Below are 18,407 nucleotides of genomic sequence, written 5' to 3'. Positions count from 1 at the left end.
GAAGGAAGGAAGGATGAAAGGAAGGAAGGAAGGAAGGAAAGAAGGAAGGAAGGAAGGAAGGAAGGAAGGAAGGAAGGAAGGAAGGAAGGAAGGAAGGAAGGAAGGAAGGAAGGAAGGAAGGAAGGAAGGAAGGAAGGAAGGAAGGAAGGATTTTGTACAATTGAAAGGATGAGGGAATATATGCCAGGCAAATGAAATGAGAGGTTGCTATGTGGCCAAAGAAGAGGTTTAGAATGAGTGAGGCAAAGGAAGACATGGGAGGAGAGGAGATTATGTTCAAAGAAGGAAATTTCAGAATTCAAAATACTTCTAGGGGCTAGAGTTACAAGCAAAGTAATGATGATGCCCTTGGGGGTAGCCAAAATAGAATCAAGGAGCATTCCATATCTTTTTCTGAGAGCAAATATGGGTAAAGGGAAGGAAGAGAAAATATGAAGGCAGGTATCATAACCACTGTTTCAAGTACCAAAAAATGGGAGGAAAGTAAAAAAGAGAGTCATTGAATCATTTTCTTCAATGCATGGGAGAAAACAGAAGAAAGGTTTGTGGGAGATACAGAGATACAGGAGAGTTCTGAAAATAACACATTGAATTGGTTTTGTACTTGGCAGAAGAAACACACACAGATGTCTGGCTATATGTGCCATCTTCTTTCTCTAGAAATATTTATTGACTGACCTGAATTGGTTGATCTTGATGATCACCAAGGTCTCTTCCAGCTTGAAAATCTTATGGTTTGGGGCATCAATGTCTTAAAGTCAGAACTATACTTGGGTCACAGCATTTATTTTAATTGATAATATAGCAGCTGCAGTAACCAGAGAGTAGTCTGACCATTTTGTTTGATTTTCAAACATGTTCGAGATATGAAAATGAAAGTAAACAACAAGGTATCTATGTACATGAATTCTGGCTGGAAGAATGTTTTCGACATGAGGAATTCTATTCTGACACTCCTACATCTCTTGCAGCAACTTCATCCATGTTTGTATAAGAATTGATTGGATATTGATGGAGCAATTGTGTAAGTCAAATTTACTCCTCAGATGATGGGGAACAGGTAAGAAGGGGCTATATGATATCACCAAAGAAACCATCAGGGGGGACACTTAAGAATTTTATCAAACTTATCTATAATGCAGAGATGATAATCTTCCCTGTCTTTTGGGGGAATGAATGAAAGATTATGCCTAGGAGTGACTTGTATGTAGAATGAAAAAAGTGAAACCAAAAGAACTATGTGTATACACACACACACACACACACACACACACACACACAATACTACAACAATGCAAATGAAGAAAGACAATACCACTCCAGTCCAATGGAATTGAGCATGTAGGTGCCAAATGCTTAAAGTTAAAACAGTGTGGTTTGATGAACAGAAAGCTGACTTCAGAGTCACTAAGATCTAGGTTCATGTCCTACCTATGACCCAGAGGGGCAGAGTGTCACTGGGCCATTCATGTACCCACTCTATGACTCAGGCAGCTCTCTCTAAGATGAAATCATTAAGATTAAGGGAGGTCACAATCTGCTTTGTGATAGAGGGAAGTCCTTTGAGATCGCAAATCTTTGATATATGGAGATGAAACAAACCTGCTTCCTTCTGTTTAATAAAGAGTAAATGCCTTATAAAAAACCAATATTGGGGGCAGCTAGGTGGCGCAGTGGATAGAGCACCGGCCCTGGAGTCAGGAGGACCTGAGTTCAAATCCAGCCTCAGACACTTAACACTTACTAGCTGTGTGACCTTGGGCAAGTCACTTAACCCCAAATGCCTCACCAAAAAAAAAAAATTAAAAAACCAATATTGAAAACTATCTTTACATGTAACTGGAAAATAACAAAATACTTTTATGATTTTTAAAAAAGTAAATGACAAAAATGGAAAGTGACTTGTCTTATCAGATGCTTAACTCTTTTCAAAGAATGTGTTTTGGTGGAGTCTGGGTATTTGGGTGTTTGTCAGGCTAAGCAATAAGTGCTTACTGTGTACCAGGAACTGTTCTGAGTGCTGAGGATTCAAAGAAAGGCAAAAGGACAGTCCCTGCCCTCAAGAAGTTTGCATTCTCACGGAGGAGACAACAGGTAATCAACTAAGTGGATACAAGATATCTACAGAGTAGATGGGAAAACAAAATACATCAATAAACATTTTAATTATGTCCATCGCATTGTATTGTGATCTAAATCAATCATCTCCCAAAGAGGCAGCATGACAATGAATAGAGAGTTGGATATAAAATACCACTATTAATAAAGGAGAAAGACCCAGCATGGTATAATCATCATGGAGTTTCAACCTGGGATCCATGAAATTGTGCTTTTTAAAAATAGTTTGATAACTGCATTTCAATATAATATGCTTCCTTTGTAATCATCTATATTTTCTCTTACCACTTTAAAAACATTATTCTTAGAAAGGGTCTATAGTCTTCACCAGCTGATGCAAAACAAAAGTTAGGAACTCCTGGTAGTGGACAGAGAGCTGACCTCAGAGTCAGGAAGACCTCCATTCATGCCTTGCCTCTGACATTTACTAGATATGTGACTATGGTCAAGTCATTTAACTTCTCTTGGTCTCAGTTTCCTCATTTGTAAGATGAGGGTTTTGGATTAGAAAGGAGGTCTATACTCAGTTTTAAAATAAAGATATCTTTCATGCTATACCCCTAAATATCTTTACATAGATTAATGCCTCCAAAATGGCCCCCAAAAAAGTTTGGTCAGAAAAAAAAATCTATACAGTCTTGGTAATGTTATATATATAGAATTGCAAAAGAATCTAGTTATATTGAAATACAATTAGCGGGGGCAGCTAGGTGGCGCAGTGGATAAAGCACTGGCCTTGGATTCAGGAGGACCTGAGTTCAAATCCGGCCTCAGACACTTGACACTCAACTAGCTGTGTGACTCTGGGCAAGTCACTTAACCCTCATTGCCCTGCAACAACAAAAAAATACAATTAGCAGATTTTTAAAAGGTCATGCATACACCCCAGAGTAAGAATCCCTGAATTAGATGGTTTCTAAAATCTCTTCCAGTTCTAAATCTACAGTTCTACAGAAATAACCTTTAATCTGGGAAAGGAAAAGAGAAAAATGGATGATAGAATGGAAACCCAATCACTAGGGTCTGATGTCCTATGTCCTGAGATGATAAAAGAACTGGTGGTTGTGGTTGTCAAGCCACTTTCAGAAACCTGTGAATTATAATGGAGGGCAGGGCAGGACAGGTGCTATGGGAATGGTAATTAGAGAATGCTGTCCCATTTTTCAAAAAATGGAATAAGGTAGACTCTTCAAACCTTAAACTAGTGACGTTGACTTCAATTCCTACTACAATTCTATTACAATTGATTTGTAATCTTATCAGTGAAGGCACTCACCCCAATGATAAGAGATCACAATTCATCCGCGTCTGCTTCTCCTGTTCAAAATTTTAGAATGTTATTTTTAAAAATGGCTTGTAGGGGGCAGCTAGGTGGTGCAGTAGATAAAGCACCAGCCCTGGATTCAGGAGGACTTGAGTTCAAATCCGGCCTCAGACACTTGACTCTTACTAGCTGTGTGACCCTGGGCAAGTCACTTAACCCTCATTGCTCCACAAAATAAAATAAAATAAAATAAAATGGCTTGTAAGCATCAAAGAATAGACAGTATGATGTCATCAAACACAGGTCATAACTGATGAACTTTATTTGATCTTTTGATAGGGTTACCAGGATTTAATAGAGAGAAATGTAAAATCCTGCACCTGGGTTTAAGGAATCAATTATGTCAGTATGCCATGGAGGTTACATGGATAAATAAAAGTTCCTGTGAAAAATATCTAGGGGTTTTTAGGATTATATAAATTCACCAGGAGTCAGTAGTATGACAATGGTAACTAAAAAAGCTGATGCAATCTTAGGTAACCTTAAGAGAAGGGTTGAGTTCGGTATGAAGATAATCCCATTGTGCCATGTTGAATGATGTGTTCAGTTCTGGACCCCATATTTGAGTAGGAATATTGAAAAGGTCCTGAAGAAGCTAATTAAGGATAGGTCCATACCAAGACTAAGAACTCAGTTTCTTTCAAAATATTCTCATTAGATCTCTTGAAAGTTCAAATTCTTAAAAAGATTTTCCTTAAATCTAGTTGAAATTTGCCCTTGCAACTTCTATCCATTACTCACAGTCTGAAATTTGGAGGAACTGAAGGTGCTTTTCTTAAAGAAAAAAGAAGTCTTAGGATTGATGTGACAGCTGTATATAGAAGGCTGTAGTGTGGAATATGGGATGACAAGATTTCTCCTAGTGACTCCAAAGGAACAGGAATCAAGTAATGGGTGGGAGTTACAGGGAAAGAAATTTTGATTCAATTTATAGAAAATCTTCCTAACAATTACAGCTCTCCAAAAGTGAAATGAACTACCTTGCAGGATAGTGTGGTTTTTCCATCACTAGAGTTTTTCTAGAGGAAGGTGGCTGGCCACTTTTCAGAGATATTATAGAGGTTTTTGTTGTCCAAGTGTGGGTTGGATTTTGTGGCCTTTGAGACCCCTTTCCAAATTTTGATTCCATATAATATTTATGAAGTATTTATTCTCCATCTAGCATTGTGCTAAGCACTATGGGAGATATAAAGGAAAATTAGATATAGTCCTGCCTTTAAGGAGCCAACAATTCAGTTGGAGAGACATGACTCATTAAACAATTAGAGACTAATTAAGTGCTTAATTGTGTTCTATTGATTATAAATGCCATTGGACTCCAAAGAAAAGAGAGCCCAGTGTGGGCTAGAATAATTTGGAGACAATTCAAGAAGCAGGTAGGATTTTTCCTTAGCCTTCCAGGTTTAGTAAGATTTGGAGAGGTTTAGAGTGATCTGAATTATGTCTTAAGCAAGAAAAACAATGTATAAGCACAGATTTTGAATAAACGTGGGCATTATGGGCGACAGCCAAGAGACCAGTCTGATGGGGATGCAGAAGGCATGTTGGGTAGAAGTGGAAAATAAATGTGGGTAGGTAGGATAGGGTAGCTAGGGGGTACAATGGATAGAATGCTGGGCCTGGAGTCAGGAAGACTCATCTTCATGAGTTATAGTTCAGCTCCAAACACTTACTGGCAGTGTCACCCTGGGAAAGTCACTTAACCTCCATTTATCTTAATTCAAAGGAGAAGGAAATAGGAAACCACATCAGTATCTTTGCAAAGATAATCCCATGTACAATATGGTCCACAGGCTCACAAATGGTCAGACATAACTGAATGACTACACACCAACAACATAAGGATGAGGGTTGGACTTGTGATTTCATTGATCTAGAGAACTCCCAGAAAATGAAATCCCCTTTCCCAATACAGATAGACACCCTCCCAAAGTCTTTGACAGTTGCCTAGAACACTGAAAGGTTAATGACTTGCCCAGGGTCACACAGCCAACACACATCAGATGTGGAATTGAACCAACACTGTCCTGGCTCTGTAATTATGCCACACTGCCTTTGTCCACCAAACCATCAGTCAGGAAAAAAACCACCAAGGATTAAGGCCTACAAAGGGTAACATAAACCTTTCTATGACCCTTGGAATAATTACTTTTTTAGGAAAAAGGTCCTCTTCTCTGTCCAAATTCTCTCAGCAATGTTATTTGCAATAGGAACTTCTAGCCTCGGCTCAAAAATTTCCCAACATGAGGAACTCACTACTTTTTCAAATAGCTACATTCCATCCTGTGAACAGTTCCACTTGTTAGAAAGGCCTTGTTCCTATGAATTAAGACAAAATCTGTCTTCCTAACATTTCTACCCTGTATCTGCCTTCCTGGGCCAGAAGTTAACTTTTTTTGTGCCCTGCCTCTTGACAATCTAGTAAAGCCCAATGGATCCTTTCTCAGAATGTTGTCTTTAGATGTATAAAATAAAATAAATAGCATTAAAAGGAAACCAATTATATTGAAATACAACTATTAAAATATTAAAAACAAAAACAAGGATCCAGGTTAAGAACTCCTGCTTCCACATGACAGACTTTTGAATATTTTAATGTAGCTATAATTTCCTGTTATTTCTTTCCCAGATTCAATGTCCACAACCCCTTCAATCAGACCTTATATGACTTTTTTCTAGATCCAGCAACATGCTAGTCATCCTCTTATGCACTAGAGTTTTGCGATGTCCTTCTTAAAATGTAGTGGCCAGAACTGCACACAGTCCTCTAGATGGGGTCTGAGCCATGCATTGTACAGTAGGACTAACATCTTCCTTGAGGTGGACAGTCTATTGCATTCCCCCAAAACCTCCTTATCCCAACCCTCCCTCCACACATTGCATGGAAAGGTGGATCTTAAACCTAATGGGGAAATCAGAAAGTATGTAACAAGAAATGACCTGATGTACCGGAAGAGAAGGTCCCATGGACTTAAGATCTCAAGGTCAAAGAGGGGAATACCATTTGTTGGGACCAGTCACTGAATCCATTTGTCCTGCACTAAGATAATCTAGCTCATCAAGTGAGAAGCATTTGGAGATCCTTCTAGTGTCAGAACACTGAATAGAAAGTCACTGGTTATTGGTAATTTTGGTTCATACAAGAACCAAAGTGCTAGGCTTTACCTCTACATGGGTAAGAGGTCATCAGTCCAGAGATCCAGGGAAGAGTCTTCACCTGATGACCAGCCCTCCTGGATTTGTGAATCAGACATAAGTTGCCAATTAAATTATAATGTCTATCCTGCTTGTAGGAGAAATAGACACAAAGCCTAAGAAAACTGAATTGCTCATTTATTAGAACTTCTGGGTTTATAACTATCTATGTACCATGGGTAGGTGGCTGTTTGGGTCTGGGAGAGGTTATTGGCATAAAGCCACATGGTAGATGTTTTTATTATGTATTGTTTTGTTGCCTTCATTGATTGTATTCCATAAGTAAAATGCTTTATATAGTATCTAAATATGTTTATCTCTTCCTGTGGTGAGGTGACTCCATTATGTCAAGATTATATGATAAGAGTTCAGTGAAATCAGGAAAGGCCAGGAGAGAGATGTGGGGTTTGCCACTGGTGAGGACTCAAGTGCTAATTATGATTAGGTAACTGCACAATAATTCATACTGTTTAGATAAGAAGTCAGCATGGCTACCCAGAGTAGAGCTGGAGAACAGAAAGTTGTCCACTAACTAAGTACTTCACAGGGTTTGGCATTTCTCCAAGCACTTTTTCTCACCAGACCAAGGTTCCATAACCTCAGGATGAGTGTGGAAGGGCACACATCCTTATTCTTCCTGTTGAATAGGGTCAGAATAGCAGTGACATTGGAAATTAAACCTATAAACTTATAAAATACAAACTTATAATAATGCAGCCTAAGATTGCACTGATTCTTGGTTTTAGATACTATTGTCTCATATGAAGTTTGGGATCTACTAAAACATCTTACTGACACCCCCCCCAAAACTTATTCTCTTTTTTACTTCCAAATCAATCTTTCTAAAATATAGATCCTACCATGACATTCCTCTACTCCAAAGCTTTGCTTTTCCTGGCTCCTTATTGGCTGCTAAATTCTTTCTTTCTTTTTTTTTTTTTTTGGGTGAGGCAATTGGGGTTGTGACTTGCCCAAGGTCACACAGCTAGTAAGTGTGTAAAGTGTCTGAGGTCGAATTTGAACTCAGGTCCTCCTGAATCCAGGGCCGGTGCTCTATCCACTGCGCCACCTAGCTGCTCCTTGCTAAATTATTTCTAAACCCTCTAGCTTAACATTTATCATCTCCATGACCTGGTTATTTACAAGATGCCTTTCCAGCCCTAACTCCTAATTACTCTCCTCCACATACCATATAGTCTAATAGAACTAGACCGCTCAATGTAGTCTAAGTAGTTCCCTTGCTTTCTCACCTGCAGATTGTGTTCATGTCTCTTCTCCTCTGGGGTACTCTTGTCCCTGTTCTCCTGCCTCCATGATCCAGCTCAGACATCACCTACTCTATGGAACCTTTCCTGAGTTACTCTGGAAGACGTGATCTCCTCCTCCCCTGAAATCTGCAGAGCATTTTAGTTTTACCTGACTTATCACACATATTGAATTGTATTTATTTGTGTATTTATCTTATACCCTTCGAGAATCATAGATTCATAGGCCTCCCAGACTTTCAAGGGAGATCATCTGGTCTATTCTCTAAATAAATATGGAATGCCCTCCTCAGGTTACTATCCAGCTTTTACTTAGGAGCAAGGTAGCTGGTGCAGTGGATAGGGTGCCAAGCTTAGAATCAAGAAGACCTAAGTTCAAATTTGTCCTCAGATATTTACTTAGCTGTGTGACCCTGGGCAAGTCACTTAACCTCTGTTTGCCTAAATTTCCTTATTTATTAAAGGAGGATAATAAAAGTCCTTACTTCCCAGGGTTGTTGAGAGGATCAAATTAGATAATAATTGTATAAAACACTTAGCACAGTACCTGGCACATAGTAAGTACTACATAAATCTTAGTTAATTTTATTATTACTGGATGAACTGTGAAAGGAGTTCAGTACCTTTTCAATAATACTTTTACACACACACACACACACACACACACGAGAGACAGAGAGAGTGAGAAAGAGAGAGAGAGAGAGAGAGAGAGAGAGAGAGAGAGAGAGAGATCAATTATGTTACATGAAAGTTGCAATCAACAGAAACTTGAACTTAAACTGAGTCAAAATTTTCTTTGGCAACTTCCATCCATTATTGTCAATTCTGAAATTTGGAGCCAAAAAGACAAAGTCTAATCCTTCTTCCATGATAAAGGCCCTCCTTCAGATATTGGGAGTCAGCCACCATATATAGACCACCTAAGTTTTCTCTCCTTAAGCCTTATCATCTCCAATTCCTCCTACCAATCCTCTTCTAAAATGATCTCAAGATCCTTTATGACCCAGTTGAACTTATCACTGTCCTTCCTAAAAAGTAGCACTCCCAACTGAACACAATGCTCTTCTTGTCATCAGACCCAGGACAAAGAAGAGCTGGATATTACCCCCACTCCATTCCCTACCTTAGACTGCATACCACACCATTAATCTAGTCTAACATCAAGCGGCAGCATGGTGTGGCAGATGGAGAGATGACGTTGAAGTCAAGAAGTTCTAGGTTCAAGCCTAGCACCTGACACATTTCAGATATTTAAACATAGGCACATCATTGAACCCTCACCTCACTACCTCTGATACCTAAGGTTTAATCTACAGATGAAATGTAATCTGTTTTGGTGGAGGGAATGTGCCCATTAGGAGTTTCCTATATTGGTGAAATAGTTGATCCAAATTCCCATCCCCTTCCCCCCAAAAAAGATAAGAATGGTTTTCTTGTTCCCATGTAACACTGCTGGCTCATGTGAAATTGATAATTTACGAAAGCCTACCAATACCACTTGTTCACGTGATCTTCAAGGAAAGCAGGTTCACTGGAAGCTTTTGTAACCTTTTCTTGAATAGGTTGTGAAAGAAATTCTTAGATCAATTCAGGTCAGATAAGATGGCCTCTAAGGGCCTTTCTAACACTGAAACTATGTTCTTTTATTTTCTAGCTATGCTATCATCCCTCCCCACCCCCCATTCCATGCTTGGACAAATGGACTTTTAAACACAGGTGTATAATATTACACTTTACCCTAGCAAATTTCACTTTATATATTTGAATTAAAGAACAGGAAAGACCTAGGTTTTAATTCTGCCATTAGTCATCTAATATCTGGGACCTTAGGCAAGACAGTTAATTTAACCTCTTAATGATCTTGGCTAATGATGTCCAACTCAAATAGAAGCAGGAGCCACTCAGCTGGTACACAAGGATCCCTGCAGGCCACATATTGACTTCATTTTACAGAAAATATCATCTATATTTTATTGTATTTTTATTTATTTGGTTAAATATTTCCCAATTACACTTTAATTTGCTTCAGGCTGAACTCAGGAGTGTTCTAAGCTTTTGGCAAGACAATAAGCTACAGAGAAAGTGTTGACCAGCATGGGTAGAGGGAGTTTCCTTATCTGGAAATTCTCGATATAAATGAAACTACAGGTCCAGTCCCTCTATCTATATTGGGATCACAATCAGCTTTTGAGGAGAAGGGTACACATCCTGTCATCCAAAGTGTTACCTATCCCTGCAAGGAAGATGACTTACTTCCCAGTTGTTCAAGTCAAATCATGGATGCTTCAAACTCCCCCAATAGTGACTTACCAACTACTACAACTTTAGTCATCTCTCTTTGGCTAGCTGACCTTTCTCTCCTGGTGACTCTTGTACTCCTTATCATCTTCCTTGGAGCACATGAAGGTGATTTTTCTTCAGAGGATCCAGTTCCACAGAGCTCCAAATATTCAGTGGTCCATTTTTTTCTCTACCATCTTTGTGTCAGTTACATTCTTCCATCCTCCAAACACTTGACATGGAGTAGGATTCCTCTGTCTCTTTAGATTACTTTTCCCCCTTCTGTGTTTTCCTGTTGAAGTTCTTCAATCTTCCAATCTTTCAATGAATTTGTCACACACCGCCCCGCCCCCCCCCCAATAAACTAGAGGGTGTGTTCCTCCTGTCCATTTTACCATTGCAGGTAAACTGAATCATATTTTAAGGACATTTAGTGGATATAAAAACCCAAAATTAGCACAATGCCTGAAAGTAACTGGAATATTCTCCTTGGCCTTCCATCGTTGCTAAAACAGCAAAGTCCCCATTTCTCTATAGTTCTTTCTGCTAACCCTTACAACCCGTTGTAATGGTAAATTCCCTCTTTGCAAAGTCTGTTTACTAGACCAGGCATCTGTAAGTATTTTGTCTTTCTTCTGGAGTTTTCCTGTCCGTTCTCAAGATATCTGATGCTACTCTTACCCAAGTGCTCATGAATTTAGTTTGCATTTAGCCTATTTGTCCTGGTACTCAGGTGTGTTTATTCTACCTTTAGCAGATTCCTGCCAAAGGCTTAATGCAAACCCTACCTGCCTTCAGCTGTGGTAAATGAGGATGTCTAATACAAAATTCAGTCACCCCCTTCTTCCCATTTTCCTTTATTTTTTTTCTTTTCACTGCTGATCTAAATTTAGACACTATCTACCCACCTATTGCTTTGCTGCTGTTCTAGTGTCTTCTGTAGATCAAAACTTCCAATTTCTTTTAATTAAATCTTATGGTGTATATAATAGTCCATACCCATAATTCCTCACCTTTGGAAAAAAAGGAAGAAGCTAAGTGTCATATTGAATAGATAGAACACTAGACCTGGAGTCAAGAAGACCTGACTTCAAAAATAGCTTTAGACACTTACTAGCTGTGGGACCCTAAGCAATTCACCTAACCTTTGTCTGCCTCAGTTTCCTCCACTGTTAAATGAAGGTAATAATAACACCTACCTCCCAGGGTTACTGTGAAGATAAAATGAGATATTATTTGTAAAGTGTTTAGCACAATTCCTAGTACATAGTGCTTAATAAAAGGTGTATTCCCTTCTTCACCTTCTCCAGCTCTGAGTTTCTTTGCATTATAGTGACACAGCAGTTGAGTTTCTGGTTTTTGTTCTTTTCATTTATCATGTCGTAGTCATTGTTTATATTGTTCTCCTGGTTCTGCTTACTGCATTCTGCATCAGTTCATCCAAGTCTAAAGGGACCATTTCTTAATCATTTTTGTATCTCCCACAGAGCCTTGAACATAATCTGTGCTCAATAAACATTTTTTAATTAAGTTGAATAAATTGCTTAAACCAGGTCTCTCCTGTCTTGTACTTCCACCATTAGTTGCTTTTTTTTAAAAACCTGAATGCAAGACTTTACACTTAACTGAATTTAATTGAATCTCATTTGTCTCAGACACTCAACCCAGCCTGTCAAAATCCTTTCAAATCTTAATTCTGCCATCTATCATAAGGCTGTTCCTCCCAGCTTTGTGTTGGCTGTAAATTTGAGAAACATGCCTTCTACATAGTCATCTAATTCACTGATTAAAAATTTTGAACAGGGCTAGAAATTTTGGTTTTAAGGGAGATATTAAGGTTGAGAATCCTGAGAAGAATAAGCTAGCTGATGTATATGTGGGAGCCCCTCAGGGTCTCTGAGCAACTCTGCTCAACTGCTCACTAGCTACCCAGGCTATAAGCACATATTTAGCAATTTCTTTGATGCTGGGGACTAAATAAATGGCAATGTTGGTTGGGAGATCCAGCTTTGGTTGTGGACATAACAGAGCAGGGAGCCCTTTTTAGTGAGTGAGGTAGAAAAGGCAAAAGAAATTGGGAGAGAAGCAGATTCAGAAGAGGGAAAGAAATGGTGGGAGGGGAGACAGACAAAGAGAGAAACAGAAGAGAAAAAAAGAGGGAGGGAGAGAAAGAAAGAGGCAGGAGCAAAGGGGATGGAGAGGATGGAAGAATGGGGGGATTGAGGTGGGAAAGAGGGGGGAGGAGTATCTAGTTTTGAAGCCCCTAGAGTAGCTGGCTCACATGTACATTTGTGAAAATATAGAAAGAGGGACTGGCAAAGACAGGCACATCCTACTAGTGTTTTAATCCCTATGTTTTATGTGAAATTTTGAGCTCTGGTGTCCTCCCACACAGCAAAATCGGCATTTGGAGAACAATGAGGAGGGTGCCTTGGCAGATGTCAATATGTGACTGGCATAATTCTAAGCCACCAGGAATCAGCACGGGAGAGGAAAGTACCTGGGAGGAATAAGAAAATTTGTAATTTGGTAGTGATTGTGCTTGAGAACATTTGTGAGTGGGACATTGTCAGTTGACATTGATCCATTAATCAACACACTTTGGGGACAGTTGTTCCACCAGTGATGAATCCACTTATGTTCACTGTCATCCAGCCCACATTTCTCCATCTTACTGACAAGGAAAAGAAGATCTCGTGTATGCAAAAGCACTTTAAAACACCTTGGATCACTATAAAAATGTAAAGTAAGAATATTATTTGATGCCTACTCATATAATAATTTGAATTCATTCTTTAAAAGAGCAGTGAATTCATTGGTGTGATTACTCGTCAAAAATTCTGTCTTCCCATCTTGTGTAATTCTTGACCATGTTTTTCAACACATGTTCCTTTGATGCCTCACTAGAATATGGAACTGTCCCATGGCACTTGAAGGCTTTCCAAGAGGAGAGCAGCTCTGGGTGGATCTACTGAACTGGAAGGGTTTTGAGTATTATTGACCAAATGTTGGACTATGGACTAGTCTCTTTCTGACCAGACTAGTTAAGGTTGAAGATGTTTATCAGCAGAATGATTTTTTTTGGACTATGGTAACTCATGAAATAAGTAAAAATACAAGATGCACCCCAAGTCCTACCTACCCAGTCCTTTAGGACCTATTCATCCTAAAACACAAGTCTGACCATTTTACTCCTCTGCTCAAGAATCTGCTGCCCCCAATTGCCCCTGGAATAAAGCACAACCTACTTAGCTTTCTATTTAAAGACCTTCACATTCCAGCTCCAGCCTCCCTTTCCAAAGCTATTTCACATTACTCCCTTGCATGTCATCTCTACTCCAGCCAAACTGGACTACTACTATTCCCTGAACTCAGCATTCCATCTCCTGTGTCTATGTCTTGGCCCAGGCCAGGAATTCTTAACCTAGTTTTTGTCATGGACCCTTTTTGACAGTGTGGTCAAGCCTATTCATCCCTTCTTAGAATAAGGTTTTTAAATGTATAAAATAAAATACATTGTATTACATAGGAAACCAAGTATATTGAAATCAAGGTGTAATTCTTTTCACACCAAAGTTTACAGATCCTCTGAAATGGACCCATGGGGTCCATGGATCCTCAGTCCAGGCTGTCTCTCCCTCAGGATTTACTCCTTTCTCATCTCCACTTCCTGGGATCCTTAGCTTCATTCAAGACCCAACATTGGTTCCACCTCCTACTGAAGTCTTCCTAGTGATTAGCATCACCCAAATAATCTTACAATGACTGTTAAATATAAATAGTGCATCCTATCAGAAGAATTCAACCCCTCCCACAAAGGGCAGGAGCTCTTTTGTGTGTTGTCCTTATGGAGTCAGTCCCTAGCATGGTACCAAGTGCATATATATATATATATATATTGGAGGCTTCCTTCAAGATTAATCAATGCTTGTTGGATTGGGTTGAATTGATTTTTAAAACTATGAACTAGACCACAGAATGGACTGAAAGAGAATTTAGTAATTGTTTACTCTGTGCCAAACACTGGTGCTAGATGCTGAAAGCAAGGTGGGGTATTATTTCCTCCAATATTGATCATGAGAATACAGAATGTAAACAAATAGGAAAGAGAGCCAGTCCTTCCTCTCAAAGAGTTCCCATTCTTATTGGAAGAGGTAATGCCTCCAGGAGTGTTTAACTACAGGACAGACACAAAGACCTGGTGATCCTTGCAGTGGTAGGAGGAGGAGGTCAGACGGCAAGACCCAGAGATCTTCAGAATGCTATGATTACAGAGATGCCAGTGAGTATGGGTAGCCTTGTCTACCACACAGTAGAAGCCTGGAAGGGTCAGAACCCATAACCCTTGAGAAAGATGTCCTTCTGGCATCTAAACACCAAGCAGACTAGGAAATTGGGAAAAGGGGATGCCTGGTGGTAAGACTCTGGGTGAATAGGTATAGAACTGCAGTTAGTGGGGGAAACAGAAACAAGTAGGTGTGCATGGATTGGGGGATGGACAAACAAATCATATCATGTGAGTCTATTGAAATAGTATTGCTCCATCAGAAATGAGCCATATGAGGAATGCAGAGAAATATAAGAATGCTTATAGGAATGATATGGAGTGAAGTTAGTAGAATGAAGAAAACAACAGTGAGTACAATAACATTTTTGAAGCACTAAAACAAAACCAAAGGGTGTGCAATTATCAGTTAACCAATAAGCATTTATTAAGTGCCTACTACATTCCAGTCTGTTACTATATCCAGGCATGACATAAATGAAACCATCCCTGCCTTTAAGGAGTTTCCATTCTAAATCACAATGACCAATATTGGACTCAGAGAAGAAATGAGTTAATACACCATTCTCCTTTCACTAGAGAATGGGGGAACTAAGATTGTGGAATATTGTGTATACAATTAGACAGTGGCACTGTGTTGTTTGCTTTTGTTTAACTGTTTTCCTTTGTTACCAGGAATTTCTTGGGGTGGAAGGGAGTATGTAGAGCCACATCTAGAAATAACTGTGTTGGAAAAATAAAAGACATCATTAAGCCTTTTAAAACCCCAAAACAAACTGAACGAGACCAACCACACAGCCATCTTAATTTTTATGAGATACTGCCCAACAGCTGCATGGTGAGCATGACACGTGAAATGTTTATGTTGGAAGCAAAGGGTAAAGAAGAAGGCCCACAGGGGAGTCACGGTCACTGGCGGTGACAGGGACTGAAGGAAACATTTTTTTCCAATGAGTTCTAGTTCCAAGCATTTGCTAACTTCCCCCCAGTCCCCAGGATCTCATTATTACCTACTTAGCAAACACTACATGCTTAATAGCTGATGCCCTGCCGCATAAACACTGCAGAGAGATGCTGCCTCTCTAATGGCAACCAAGAAGCCCACAGGCTGCTCCTGCCGAGTTGGATGCTAAACTATTTCGGTCTGCACCAGATCAGTGGCCAAGAATGGCTTGGACCCATCGGCATCTCTGATGGGTGTGATAGGCACTTCCTTCACCTCTAAAGCTTTGCCTAGAAGTTCTGAGATGGAAGGTGGGGGTGGGGAATGAAAGAAAGCTGCAAAAATCCTGCCCGAGTAAAACAAGGTGGCTCTGGAGATAGCAAAAATGGTCAGTGGCTGCCGACTGTGTTGGTGATTTCAAGCAGAGACATAACTAACTACCCAAGCCCTTTGCTGGAAGAAAAAAAAAGACTGCCAAGGTCTCGTGGCAGGGATGGTGCTTTAGGGATTAATAGCACATTAGAGACTAAGGCTTACATGCAGTGAGTCAGACAAGACTTAGTCATGTTTCTCATAAAATGGAAAAACAGAGCTCCATGCTAGGAGTCAGAAAGCCTGGATGCTGCTAGATCTCAGCTCTGCTATTTGCTAGGCATGCGACCGTGGGCGAGCCAGTTAGCATGCCTAAGCCTCAGTTTACTTGTTTGAAGAGTAGATTTTGAGAATTCCTTCCCTGCCTCTCTAGAAGGGATAGCAAGAGGAATAAATGAGATAATGTATGTGAAAGCATTTTTATAACCTCTAAAACATTATGAAATCATAAAGTGTTGTGAATGAATCCATAAGCATTTACATTACACTGTGCGAAGCACCAGGGCTATGAAAAACGGCAAAAACCGTTCCTTCCCTCAAGGAGTTTAAATTCTAATAGAGGAGACAAAGTGAAAACTAGGTCCATACCAGATATTTACAGAACAAGTGAACAATATTATTTCTGTTATTGGTGGGGGTGGTTGTACCATTGCCAGGTCAAATTGTCTGTCTATTCCTTGATACCTAGTGACTTCATATTTAGAAATGGGCCCAGGGATAGATGGATAAAATTATGTTGCAAAAAAAATGATTTGGAGTCAAGAAATGAAAGGACATGGGACAGTGCAATGAGGACTTGCTCTGGGGTCAGAGAACTGGGCTTCAAATCTTATCACTTAACCAACCTAGGCAAATCTGCAAAAAATAAGGGAGTTGGACTATGTGGCCTCTGAGATCTCCTACAGCCCTAGATTCATGAGCCTATGAGGTCAAATATTTATAGGCTTCCTACATTACTCATTCCTGTCTAGAAAGAATTAATTCTTCCAAATGGAATTGGAAGATATCAGGCATGGTGAGCCCTGAAGCACAAGGAAGGAAGGAAAGGAGGAATGGAGGGAGGAGGGAAAAGGAGAAAATGAAGGAAAGAAGGGAGGAAGGAAGGAGGGAGGGAACAAAGGAAGGAAGGAAGGAAGGAAGGAAGGAAGGAAGGAAGGAAGGAAGGAAGGAAGGAAGAAAGGAAAGAAGGAATGGAGGGAGGAGGGAAAAGGAGAAAATGAAGGAAAGAAGGAAGGAAGGAATAAAAGGATTTCTTTTCTAAGATAGGAAATAATTGGTTACTTACAAAGCAGTCATATTATTTCAGCTATTTCAGCTAGGTGTTTCAGTGGATAGAGTGCTGGGCCTGGAGGCAGGAAGACTCATCTTCCTGAGTTCAAATATGGCCTCAGACATTTACTAGTTATATGATCCTGGGCAAGTCACTTAACCCTTTTGCCTCAGTTTCCTCATCTGTAAAATGAAATGGTAAACCACTCCTGTTTCTTTGCCAAGAAAACCCCAAATGGGGCCACAAAGAATGCAAGGCACTTTATTTTATTTGAGCCTTATACTGACCCAGTCACCAAATGTTGTTCTGCAATTTCTAGCCTTAGAGAGTTTCACTAAAAGGTTAAGTGACTTACCCAGGGTCATACAGCCAATATCTATTAGATACAAGACTTGAATCTATGACTTCCTGACTCTACCACCCATTATACCAGATGAGATGCAGAGAATTACACAAATAGGGTCTTTATTCTCTGGAAGTATTTATAAGGATTTGATAACAACAGGCAGCTTGTCTTAATTAATCCACAGGGGAAAAAACCACCTACCTTTTTTAGTTTAATAGTTGATTTGTAAAGCTGAAATGTCTAGTTAATTTATTCAACTCTCCACTGGGCTTTGTTCCTGTAAATACAATCTGGTCCATAGGACTAAGAGGCATTTGCTTGGTGATTACCCTCTGTAGGAACTTTTATAGCCTGGAGACCTAGTATGTGGTCACCTCAGTGGAACTGAGTAAGCTGTCCCTACAATAGCAAAGTCAAGGTTTGGCTTAGCCAGACTGTAACACTAAAGTCAACAACTTTGTCACTAGCAGATATGAATAGTGAAGGCAAGAATATAGAAAAGAGTCACATACAGGCCTATTTTGTTCTTGTCCATAGGTTCATGTGCATGTCAAATTATGAACCATTATAGGTATTGAGGGGAACCTCCCTGTCCCAGCCCCCTTTTGTTTGGTTTTGTTGGGTAGAATTTTGGGGAAGCAGACTGACAAATAGGGATTTGGCAAGTGTTTAAAAAGATTTTGCTAACTCTAAGCATCATGGAGAGCTTAGTGACCACAAAGTCAGCAGAGATGTCCAGTGTATCTGCAGGGTCTAATACAAAGATAACCCAGTGGGCTGAGGGGGAGACAAAATTTCCTAGCAGAAAGCAGCTAGGTGGCACAATGAATAAAGCACCGGCCCTGGATTCGGGTGGACCTGAGTTCAAATCTGACCTCAGACACTTGACACTTACTAGCTGTGTGACCCTGGGCAAGTCACTTAACCCTCATTGCCCTGCAAAAAATCAAAATCAAAAACAAAAACAAAAGAAGACATCAGCAGTTCTCTGGCAGTAAAAATGTGAATC

The sequence above is a fragment of the Dromiciops gliroides genome, chromosome 4 (assembly GCF_019393635.1).
Source record: "Dromiciops gliroides isolate mDroGli1 chromosome 4, mDroGli1.pri, whole genome shotgun sequence".
Classification (NCBI taxonomy): domain Eukaryota; kingdom Metazoa; phylum Chordata; class Mammalia; order Microbiotheria; family Microbiotheriidae; genus Dromiciops; species Dromiciops gliroides.
This window is presented reverse-complemented; position numbering follows the sequence as displayed.